This window comes from Solanum verrucosum, unplaced genomic scaffold (genome assembly GCF_900185275.1).
Source record: "Solanum verrucosum unplaced genomic scaffold, falcon-dt-bn FXZP01000181.1, whole genome shotgun sequence".
Taxonomy (NCBI): Eukaryota; Viridiplantae; Streptophyta; class Magnoliopsida; order Solanales; family Solanaceae; genus Solanum; species Solanum verrucosum.
The window spans coordinates 2,164,620-2,178,282 of record NW_026020407.1 but is presented as its reverse complement, the minus strand read 5'-3'; positions in this window follow the sequence as shown (position 1 = coordinate 2,178,282).

Here is a 13,663-nt window from a genome sequence, read left to right as displayed (position 1 = left end):
TGGATACTAATTGGTCATACTTTTTAGATGATCACATAAGTTAAGCTAGTGGATCCACTAAGTTAAGTAAGGTCCTACATCACGGCAAGGTATATGATGGTCCTTGGGCAACGTGAGGTAAAACATTGTATCATTACTTAGGCTCAGAGTAGTGGTTGTCGGTTAGAAAATCTCCCACAAAAGTTATATTACTTTTATATATAAGTAAAGTTGAGTTTGTTATTGCGTTATCTTTAACGAACTAAGTTGTTTACACTGTTTTACAAGCTTTATATATATATTGCATGTGTCTTATTGCTTTATATTGAGTTCAATTATTCATGAGTTGTACAGAGCCAAGGTAAGTGTTCCTTCTTACTCTTTTCAAGCTTAAATTGTTGTTTAGCATTCCAACTCGCATACTCGTACATTCAATGTACTAATGCCAGTTGTCCTACATCGTCTTATGATGCAAACGCAGGTAACCAGGATCAACATCCAGTGCCTCGTTGATCCAGTTAAACACTCAGAGTCAGTGGTGAGCCTCCTTGCATTACGGAGGACTCTTTTATTCCCTTTTAATCTTTCATTATTAGGATGTTGTGGGGTCTGTCCCAAAATCCATCTCAATATTATAGAGGCTTCATAGACAGTAACTCTCATCTATGTATTCACAGATACTTTGTTTTGAGACAGAAGTTGCCAATTTGGCTAAGATGTTATCATTTAAACTATTACATAAGTTTATTTTGTTGAGTAAAGTCTTCCTCTGAGTTAAGTAAATCAGGACAAGGGTTCACTTGGGGTCAGCAATGGTCTCCGAGTGCCGGCCAAGTCCAGGGTGTAGACTCGGGGAGTGACAATTGTCAAGATCTAGACCATCGTGATTGGCACCCACACTACCCCTCCGGTGGGAGAACCATTAATACTAATTAGCTAACTAATTAAATCAAAATACTAAAGCATTTAAGGTTAAAGAAACAAGTTTAAATGACCAAAAGAAATACGGAGTACCCATAAACTCCAAAGGTTTAAACAATAACTTAATCAAACTAACGCGCAAGTCTTAACACCTAGAACCTGAAAGTCAATGTACCAAAATTCTACTAACGACAAGTCTAAGAACAAGGTGTACAACCCTGAAACTAAACAACACCTTAAAATAATAGTTTGAGTCTGAAAAGAGTAGACTTAAACAAGAAAGATCCAAGGCAGCCTGAAAGAACTGGCTCACCCTTGAAATCCGGTCACACTCAATAGTCACCTAGCTGAGGTCTATCAATAGCCGCCTGAAGATCCCCTGTACTCAACAAAGAAAGAGCAAGTGCAGTATCGGTACACAACCACAGTGTACTGGTAGGATCACGCGGCTACCCCAAAAAGTGAAACACATGCCAGTAACCAGAACATTATAAAACAGGCATATACGGAACATATACAATATTAGTCATCTTTTCAGGACCAATGTAACATTCCACGTTCTCAATAATACACATTGCTTATCATTTTAGAGCAACAAATAATCTTTCAACCTCAATTATCATTAGATATGAACATAATCAACACAAGTAGATATACAACACAATTCAATGGTCCTCTCACGGAATCCAATTCAATGGTCCTCTCATGGAACCCAAACCCAAGTTGTTAGCATACCGGTATGTGGTACCTGATCCAATGTTTATGCCGAAACGTGACAATCGATCCCATATTTATGCCGGAATGTGGCAACCAATCCAAGTTAGTGTGTCGGAACGCAACACCCGATCCATTCAACAAACTACAATCACAATCACAATCACAATGTATATTCTCATAATTATACAACAAGAGGTTATTCATGACATACAATTGTTCAATTATCCTCATTTACGATTAGGGTGATCAATAATTCAACATTCGCATACATACATACATTATAATGAGCAATTACAAACATATATCATACCAAAATGAAATCACAACCATCACCTACTTCGAATCCAAGCTTGAATCCCCTAAGACACTTGAATCTTCCCTTTCCGAATTCTTCCCGCTTGTTCATGGTCTAAAAACATACAATTAACGCAAGGATCAATAAATGAGGCCTAATTACCCAGATTATAATCAACATTATCAACCCTAGGCCAAACCCTTGATCTCCTTACCCAGGTTAGGGTTTCTTCCACCATAAATCACAGATCAAAACCCTCCCATATCGATAATAACCCAAGGAACTAGGTTCTACGGATCGAAAAATGAATTCAGTGAGTGAAAACCTTACCTTTAGCCTCAAGAATAGTGGAAAACTGTCAAGAAGACTCATGGGTTCGTTCTTTAGCTCTCAAGATCGAAAATTGTAGAATAAAATGATTTTGGGGTTTATTTTTTACTTATATCGCGAGTGTCCCGCTATGGCGGTCCACCAGCCCGCCACAGCGGCCCCGCCCTGGCGGGAATAATCCCTCCACTGTTGATCGTTCACATGTCTGCAACATGTTATCAAGGACTTAGACACAACATTAGGACAAATCCTTTCTCACATAATCATGATAAAATTCTAAATCAATACTCGCTACAATTAGAAGTGAACCTGAACCAACCAATACACACTCATAATACCCAAACAATCATAGTCCTTATCCACATCTCCATCTCACAACATAAATTTCCATAAGCTTAAGTTATAAAAATTTGATCTTTAGACATCATATACTCATCGAGAGATATGTCCAAGCATACAAACCCTCTAACCACACTATCGAATACTAGATTTAGCAATTATGATTGTAGATTACCCTTAAGAACAGTAATATTGGACCCAATGATCCCCGCATTCATCCACACATAATCAATACATGACCTCGACGGTTAGACGAATATTAAGATTGTCGGACAACCATGATCACACAGGGTAGCTCTTCTATGAATTCTCATAAGCAAGTGGTACATGTCCAACCACTAAAATACTTTAACAACTCCAAGACAACACCAATTATGTCATTCGAAAAAACCAAATCTTCCCAATCTTCCCACTCAACCAAGAGAACATCACAGGATTTAGTACCCCTGATCCACCACTAGGGATCCACCCACAAAAGTGAAAACACACTAGCATAGCTAGTGAATCATACTCACAATACTAACAACCATCATAAACACTCCGACCATTTACCTTATTATAAACCAACACTTTAAAAATGAAACCTTTCTTTGGTACTTAACAATCAATAGTACTAAACTTACGACTCAACCTAGGTGTAAGTCCTTTCAAATGCTCAATACCGGATACAATTGATCATTTCTCACCTTGCCAATTCATAACTTAACAAAATAATCACCACGAATGTAGACTTACAATGAAAAATCTGAATTGTAATGTCCACCGTATAACACAATCCCTTTCTCTATCAACATTAGCTTGTACCTTGAAGATTTTTATGAATTCATGAATCTCCGTTTATCATTGATCGCATCTCCATCGATCTTACAATATATTTCGCTAAAATTTCAATCATACTCATTACTAAACTCAAAAACAAGAACCAAGCACTTATCATCACACTCGAGTTAATGTCTGTACACTCCTTTCTCATGTTTTTTTCAATAGTTGCCAACCAATCTTATTATATAATTGCATTCCATCACAAACTCTTACTACCCTTATGCTCAGTCTGCCTTGACTATCCCTACAAAGTCAAACTTTCCATCAACACAACACCTCAAACTCAGGTATACCCATCAAATTCAAACGACTAACCCAATTTTTATGTGCACTTTCTTACTAAAATACTTCAATTGCCTTCACCCAAGTATACTCAATATGACTTTCTTTATCCATAAGCTTGTCATCCCAGTATTAATCCTCCCATTTATGGCTTAAGATAAAATCAACAGGCCTCATACTACTATCCTTCTTCTTAACAAACAAGATGGAACACCCCAGGGGGAAGCACTAGGAGGGATGAAACCTTAATCAAGAAGCTCCTCGATTTGAGCTTTAAGCTCTCTCAGTTTTGACACCACAAAAATAAACTCAATAGAGTGGGATTCGACCTCAACATCCCGAATATGAGCCAATCACGCCAAACAATCCCGCCCCACCAGTTTCCTACCCCACACAACATATATAACCTTAACTAACTTAGGCTTGTACCCCTTTCCCACTCTAACCTTTCCTTACCTGGGATCTCTAGAGTTACCGACTTAGCATTACCATTAAGCACATCATAATAGGGGGACAACCAAGTCATGCCTAAGATTATATCCAGTCAGTCATATCCAGCATAATCAAATCAACCCAAATCTGAAAATCCATAAATACAGCAACACAACACGATATACATGGGTGACTATGAAAGACTCTTCAACTGGGGTAGAAACATGGATAGGGGCATTAAGTATATCACAAATCATATCAAATTTTGAGGCAAATCGCACGGACACAAAAGAATAAGTAGAACCTGGATCAAACAACACCTTAGTCATTCGGTCACAAACAATAATAGTACTTGTGATCACTGCATCAGACTCTCAGCCTCGGTCTTGCCTGGAAAGGCATAAAACTTAGCCATGTTATCTTGACAGTAACCTCCTTGCCTGGATGCACTACTTCTCTACCCGCATTACCATTTCCCCTGCCTCCACGACCTCGATGATTTCCTTCTCATGTGCCCAGGTTCTCCACAATTTTAACACACTTAATAACTTACAAAGTAAACATCGCTTCTATTGGAGTAGTCGTATCCGAACCCTTCTTGATATACAATCAATCCATGACATCATAGTATAACTTCGAACCTCAAATGACATAAGTTAATTTCAGCATTCGCTAAACAACCCATACATGTTATGACAACAATACTAAATGCATTTTCTAAAGTAATGGTGTTCATTATCTAACTGACCCTTACTAAAACATCTTGAATGTTGTCACCGATAAACTTGAATCTACAAATCTGACCTTAATCCCTTCACAAGTGACGATAGTAGCTAGCGAGCCCCATAAAACTCTTAATTTAAGTCACATAACTAAGTCGAACCCAATTCATGACTGCTTCAATCTTTTGGAGATCTACCATTACCCCTTCCCTTGAAACTACATGCCCCAAAAAGGCAACCGAAGTTAATCAAAATTCACACTTTGAAAATTTCGTACACCCCTTTTGTTTTTCTAATTACATGGATGACAATTTTTTTCCTTTTGTTTTTGACAGCATTTGATTTATTACAAGGTTTTATAGTCTATCCTCGATTGCTGAACACTGACTGGATTGCAGGGGTTAATTTGGATTCGATTTGGGTTCTATAAGGAGACCTGGGAAAAATAGAGGAGACAGGGCTAAGGTTCTATCTCGCCCTGTCGGCTCTAGCGGCAAATTTCCGCTCAAGCGGACTCACACTGGTGGAAAAAATCCCGCCCCAGCGGCCCAGATGAAAATAGTACCTAGGCAATAAGTTTTTCTGGGGTTTTCTCTTTTCTAAATCTCCCAACGGGTTTAAGCTTTACTGAGCAATTTAGGATAATCCTCTGAAGTAGGATAATCATTTTCTACCCCGAGTCAATCCAACAATTCATAATCCAACTCATTCTCACTAATTCAACACCATAACCCACACATCCCCAAGATACACCCAAACACTCATACGGTTATTACTCAAGCGCAAGACACGTCCAGATCTTTCTTACGAATCACCTCGTACATTATCTAGACCCTTGCATCGAACTTAGTCATGACCTTCTTTTCACAACGAGTTTCACAATACTCAACAGTTACAACTTGCATAGTTTCAATCAATTCAGCCAGCATATTGCATATATCAAAAATTAAACCCATGCTTATTGTACCCACATTCATATCATCACGTCCAAGTAAATACAACTTCCACATTTGCAGTTAACTCAGGCAACAAGGAACACGCATTCACAGTTTTCAAGTTACAACTCACAAACAAACTCGATTTCTAAATTAGTTTGTTCAATAGATGACCATTGCCGGTCTCTCAGTTCAAGAGCAAAATGTAAACTGATGCACCTGCAACTTGTCAAAATCATTTATCCAAGGCAGTGAATACTTGTTCCGAATGGTGACCCTATTCAACTGTCGGTAGTGTATACACATCCTCTCTTGCTAGTGATGGTGTTACCACTGTTATTGCTCTAGCTCGGACCATAGAGTGAAGGAGGAAAGATATCAATTTGTATCACCCAGATACCAATTGGATTCAAGTCATAGCACGAAGGAGTAGAAAGAAGTGAGTTTTCCCAATAGTCCTACAACCTCTCGAAGAAAAGTAATAATGTCTTTGTACCATTTCGTAAGACTCTACTAGACTCGTTTTGGTACAATGAGATCAATGAACCTAAGGCTCTGATACCAACTTTGTCACAACCCAGACCATCGTGATTGGCACCCACACTACCCTTTCAGTGGGAGAACCATTAATACTAATTATCTAACCAACTAAATAAAAATACTAAAGCATTTAAGGTTACGAAAACAAGTTTAAATGACCAAAAGAAATACGGAGTTCCCATAAACTCCAAAGGTTTAAATAATAACGTAACCAAACTAATGCGGAAGTCTTAACCCCTAGAACCTGAAAGTCAATAAACCAAAACTCTACTAACGACAAGTCTAAGAACAAGGGGTACAACCCCGAAACTAAGCAACACCTTAAAAAAATAGTCTGAGACTGAAAAGAGTGGACTTAAACAAGAGAGATCCATGGCAACCTAAAAGAACTGGCTTACCCTTGAAATTCGGTCACGTTCAATAGTCACCTAGTTGAGGTCTATCAATAGCCGCCTGAAGATGCCATGTACTCAACAAACAAAGAGTAAGTGCAGTATCACTACACAACCACAGTGTACTGGTAGGATCATTCGGCTATCCCAATAAGTGAAACACATGCAAGTAACCACAACATTATAAAATAGGCATATATTGAACATATACAATATTAGTCATCTTTTCAGGATCAATGTACCATTCCACGTTCTCAATAATACACATTAGTTATCATTTTAGAGCAACAAACAGTCTTTCAACCTCAATCACCATTAGATATGAACATAATCAACACAAGTAGATATACAATACAATTCAATGGTCCTCTCACGGAACCTAATTCAATGGTCCTCTCATGGAACCCAAACCCAAGTTGTTAGCATACCGGTACGTGCTACCCAATCTAATGTTTATGATGGAACGTGGCAACCGATCCCATATTTATGTTGGAACGTGGCAACCGATCCAAGTTAGTATGTCAAAACGCAACACCAGATCCATTCAACAAATCACAATCACAATGTATATTCTCACAATCATACAACAAGTGGTGATTCATGGCATACAATTATTCAATTATCCTCATTTACGATTAGGGTGATCAATAATGCAACATTCGCATACATACATGCATTATAATGAGCAATTACAAACATATATCACACCAACATGAAATCACAACGATCTCATACCTTGAATCCAAGCTTGAATCCCCTAAGGCACTTGAATCTTCCCTTTTCGGATTCTTCCCGCTTGTTCTTGCTCTAAAAACATACAATTAACGCAAGGATCAATAAACGAGGCTTAAGTACCCGGATTATAATCAACACTATCAACCCTAGGCCAAATCATTGATCCCTATACCCAGGTTAGGGTTTCTTCCACCATAAATCACAGATAAAAATCCTCCCCCATCGATAATAACCCAAGGAACTAGGTACTACGGAACGAAAAATGGATTCGGAGAGTGAAAACCTTACCTTTAGCCTCAAGAATAGTGGAAAATTGTCAAGAAGACTCCTGGGTTCCTTACTTCTCAAGTTCAAAAATTGTAGAATAAAATGATTTTGGGGTTTATTTTCGACTTAAATCGCAACTGTCCCGCTATGGCGGAACCGCCCTGGCAGGAATAATCCCATCACAGCGGCTTGCATGGAAACATAATGTCGAATTAAGAGTTCCAAATCCTCATTTCACAACACACCTTCATCCCACGACACTCAGAAAACACCCATTCACGCTAAGATCAATTTCGAGAGTTCTACTCGTCCGAATTAAATTTCGTAAAGTCGTACGGGTTCCTTACCGTCTTAGCTATCCACTCACGCAATCAATTTCATTATTACACTTCTCATTCATTACCATATTTCACTAGACTCACCTGACTCCGATTTTGTCCAAATCTGGACTAAGCTACGAAATTTCAAGTTACTACGAAATTTCATGTTTTTCTGGTCCAATTCTTTCCCCATTGGCTTTTCCCTAACGACAGAATCAGGTCGTTACAATTATTTTCCCAAATGTTTTAACTATTTGTTCAATTTATGGGGACTCAATCCTGGGTTGTTTGAAAACTACTTTTCTTTGCTTTAGATGGTTAACTTGTTTTATAAATGGCGTGTTGGGTTTAGTTTGACTTGGTGGTTGATTCTCCCACAAGGTTCTTTAGTGCGGATGCCACTCACAATAGTCTGAGTCGTGACAAAAAAAATAACAAGTTTGTAATGAAACGACTTATAAGAAAATATATAAAACAATTAAGTTTAGAGTTGGGTGAGTTGAGTTATGATATATTCTTAGCCTATTTTGACCCACTCCATCTCACTCATGGTAAACTTTTGACAAGGTTATACATTAAATAATTAACATTTAGCCCATTTTGATCTCACTAATTTAAATCCAAACAGTCAATTTACTATCAAATTCACACCTAGAACAAAATATTGAATACGTCATATATATGAAATTACGCCCACCCCTAAACAAATATCAAAATAATTAATTTTTAGGCCAATTAAAATTATCATTTTTAGTTATATGGTCTCTTTCCGAGAGTTCCTTATTTTATATACACACACTGCCACACAAAACCACACACACACACAAATTTTTTATTTTTATTTTTATAGATACTAGTATACATGCCCGCGCGTTACGCGGTTAGTTGATAAATATAATTGTGAATACTAATTTATTGACAACTTTAAAATTGAACTTATTATTAAATAATATTATTCATTAAATAAATGCTACACATTAAATATGTGTAGATAATAACTTTAATAATATACTAAAATCAAAAATAAAAATAAAGATTCAAATCAAGCGAATTAAACACCAATCATCCTGCAAAAACAAACATAAAATCATTAAAAATTATAAACAAAAAAGGAAAAAAGATCAACAAAAACTAATGGTTTATAATAATTATTGATAAGATATTTTAATGCTTAAAAATTTTCTATATCTATATAATGCCTACACAAATCTCACTGATACTGTGAATTCTAAATATTAAGTTGATTATAGTGACTTTTCTCTCAACAACTACAAAATCAGATCCAAAGAAGAAGGAAAAAAAATATTTCATCAAAAAAATTTATGCATAGTTATATAAAAAAAAAATAGTTTACACTTTTTTTTATTATTTTTTGATAAAAAAGTTACACCAATAAAATTTGCCGAAGTGTTTGATGGATATTTGATTTATGCATATTTAAGTCAAAACTGAGGAATTAAGATATTGTTATTTTGATTACTCAATACATTGAAACCTAATGAATTGAAAAAAATCTTAAATATGATTAAATTCTCTCTTTGATGGTTTCTTATTGTCCTTGAATGTATGTTGACGGGTTGAATTGTTCTCCTTTGTTACATATTGAAATATCTTATTGTTTCTTTATTGAAGTGGGAAAAGAATTTGATTTAGTATGGTTACAGAAGAATGTTGTTTTATTTGTGATAGATTTTAGTGTTTTTTATATTAGAAGTTCCAACTGTTGTTTATATTTTAGAATTAATAATTGATTATTATGTGGAAATATTGAAGATAAGACCTAAATAATTGGGGAACAGACAATACGTGTTCACTTAAACTGTCATGATAAATTTCAAATTCTAATTTATCTTTATAAACTGTAACTTTATTTTTAAAAAATAATAAAAACAAAGCATGTTTTATCATGTTTTAAAATGTATCTTGTCATTTAAATATGCAACTTTTGAAAATTGAATTTTTAAAATTTGATATTTTCAACAAAATTGTGGTTTTGACAGAATTAATAATAATAATAATTATTAATACTTTTAAAATAGTAAATATGTTTTTGTATAATTTATGTAATTTTAATTATAAAAAAAAATAAACAATTAAATAGATCTCTTTAATTAGTATATATTTAATATTTAATTTGAAAATTATAATTAGTTTAGAATTCAAAATACTATAACGGTTTAGGTTAAATTATTATTATTATTAGAATTTAAAAACTTCTAACGGTTTAGGTATTATTATTATTATTAGAATTTAAAAACTTCTAACGGTTTAGGTATTATTATTATTATATTTTATTATTATTATTATTATTATTATTATTATTATTATTATTGTTATTGTTATCATTATTAAAAATGTAATATATTTATATCATTAAATTTTACCAATTAGTTATTTAAAAAAATAGAAGTTCCACAAATACAATAAATAAAGAGTAACTTTCACATATAGCAAACAAAAAAATCATATTTGTATGCTATAGCAAAGTTTGCATAATTGCGCTCCATAGCAAACATATATATGTATAATTCGCTATACATATACAATTAAAAGCTGTCTATTTCGCTATACATATATACAAAAAGAGCAATTGTATAATTCGTTGGCTCCTCTTCAGAATTGTATAATTTCATTATACAAACATAAAACTGGGTAGGGGAATATTTTTATTGTATAATTATAAGTGTATAGGACGAATATATATGTATTTGCATGTGTATATACAATTTTCTCTCACTTTATACAAACAGAAACGCAATTTATACACTTCTGTTGTATAAAACGAGAAAGAGAGAAAGGCACAAGAGAACTGGGCAGGAGAATATTTTTATTGTATAATTATAAGTGTATAGGACGAATATATATGTATTTGCATGTGTATATACAATTTTCTCTCGCTTTATACAAACAGAAACGCAATTTATACACTTCTGTGTATAAAGCGAGAGAGGAGAACACAGAGGGAGTGAGCGAGAGAGGAGAGTGGCGAGCGAGAGTTTGAGGGAGAGAGACGCTGGCAAACAGTTTGCTACAGGACACAATTAAATCAACGTGTGGTTATACCATTTAATTTGAATTATTAGTTTGCCATTATATACAATTTTCCCATAAATAAATGATATGATACAAATTAGTTTGTACCGTAGTAAATTTTTAATTTGAATTGAAAATAAGATATTTCATTGTTATGTGCTCCTTAAATTTAGCACCATCATCTATATATCAGGTATATATTTTAATTTTAACTTCTACATTTTTTTAAATTCATTTAAAAAAATAAGGAAGAGCAATTTATTAAGAACAAACGCATTCAATTTATTTAAACTTATTATTATTATAAATGTAATGACTTTTTATTATTAATTTTTACCAATTAGTTGTTTCAAAAAATAGAAGTTCCACAAATATAATAAGTAAATAATGTGATACAGATTAGTTTGTTAGAATTACTGTTGTAATTTTTTTAATTTGAATTGAAAATAAGATATTTCATTGTTATGTGCTCCTTAAATTGAGAACCTTTATCTATATATCATGTATAATTTTTAATTTTAATTTCTACATTTTTTAAAATTCATTAAAAAATATTAGGCACAACAATTTATTAAGAACAAACACATTCAATTTATTTAAACTAATAAAAAAAAGAGATCAATACAACAATTTTTAACATAAACAAATTTTAAAAACTATTTTAAATTTATGTTTTTATTCAATATTTGGTTTTTAAAATTCTTATTTATTATTTAATTTATCTACAAATTTTATCTGCCATTTTTCTTTGAAAAAAAGTTGAATTACCAATACTTCAATTCAGCAAAATTAAAATCTTTAAATTATCTCCTTTGCCTTACTAATAAAAAAAGCGAAGAGATTGTTCATAAAAAAGATTTGGATATATTTAAACTAAAAGAAAGGAAACTGTATTAGGAAGATAAGAAAATCTCAGAGTTATAATACAAAAGAATCAATAAAAAACTCACTTGAGGTACACATGGAATCCAAAATTTCAAGATTTATATTATTAATTATTAATCACTTAAGATTTAAACATTCACCACACTTTCTAAAGTCTTAAAATGACAAATTGAGAAGTAAACAAATATTAAGATGTATTTTGGAGAAATTACAAAACAAACTGATTCATCAAAAGATTTACTAAATATATTGGGAAAAAAAGTTACCTTAATCGTTGAACCAAAATAATTTTTATGCATCACATAACACCAGTATTGGGACCAATAATCAATGATCTCAAACAATTGTGAAAATAGTGCACTGATAATTTCGTTGATAAGTTAATAGTTAAGCCATGAGAGAAAATAAGAAAAGTGTTCTAAAAGGGTATGTATACTTCCAAATCAAGAAAAACTACGATAAAATTCAGAAGGTATCTTGAGAGAAGTACTCACTGCTGATTGATTACAGATTTTGACAGTATGACAATAAAAAATGAATTCACCATGAGAACAAAAAGAGATGATGGTATTTGTGAAGAGATTTTTTTTTATATGTTCTAGACGGTTCTTAAATATGAAAATAGGGAGTTATATAACGTTTAGATAACCTCCTTAATTTTAAAATAAACACATTTTAGAATAAATAATTTTTAATATGTGTGTTAAAGAAAATATATTTTATTACTCTATTAAATTTAAATTCAAAAAGCAATAGCTAATTATATACGGAGAAACTGTAGCAATAAATTGAGGGGTTGAATTTTACTTATGTAATTCTTAAAATTGTAAACTTTTATTTTTAAATTTGTGCCACTTTTTGATTTTATGTAATTATTTATTTTATCTTTATCTTTAACCTAGGAAAAAAATATCAGTTTGTAACCGTTTTAGTTTGTTCAACGACTTTTTTTTTAAAATAATCTTTTTTCTATACTCATTGTAAACAGTTTTGAAATAAAGAATATTTAATTATATAATTAATTGTAAAAAGTTTTGTTAATTTGGTATTTAAACAAATTATATATAATTAATTTAAATTAATGTAAAAATCTGATTTTATGTGGTGCTGACATGTGTCACTCTTTCTTCTCTTATTATATATAGGTAGATGAGATCTTGAAAATATATTTTCTTCTATTCATGATTTTGTAAGTAGCCAAGATATTTTATTGTCTCAATTTATTATTTCTATCTTGACCCCCATCCCAAGAAAAAAAAGAATAAGATAATTATAACTATACACTTTCAATATTGATACAAACACTACTCATTTTTCAATTGGTATTTCATTCATGGACTAAATATGCATATTAGAGAATAAACAATACTATTTGTTTTCAATTGTAACGACATGAGTATCTAATAATCACAAGTACGCTTCCAATCTAGGTTCAAGAGAAATGAAAAAAACTTACTTCAATAAAACAAATAAAGCTAAAAGGTTAAGTTTGTACATATAATTTTGTTTGACTTGATTGATGCTGCTGGCGGGTAATCTGGACTCTATCGTGGGTTAGGGCCCCCAAGAACCGAACGATGTGAAGATCTTGGGTTACGTGGACCATCATGCAACTTTGAAATTTTGTGAACCACCAAAAAAGGCTGTAAGATTTTTTTCACCTTTTGTTGTTAAACTTTCATATGGTCGAATAGCTTGAACCATTTTTTCAATCCCA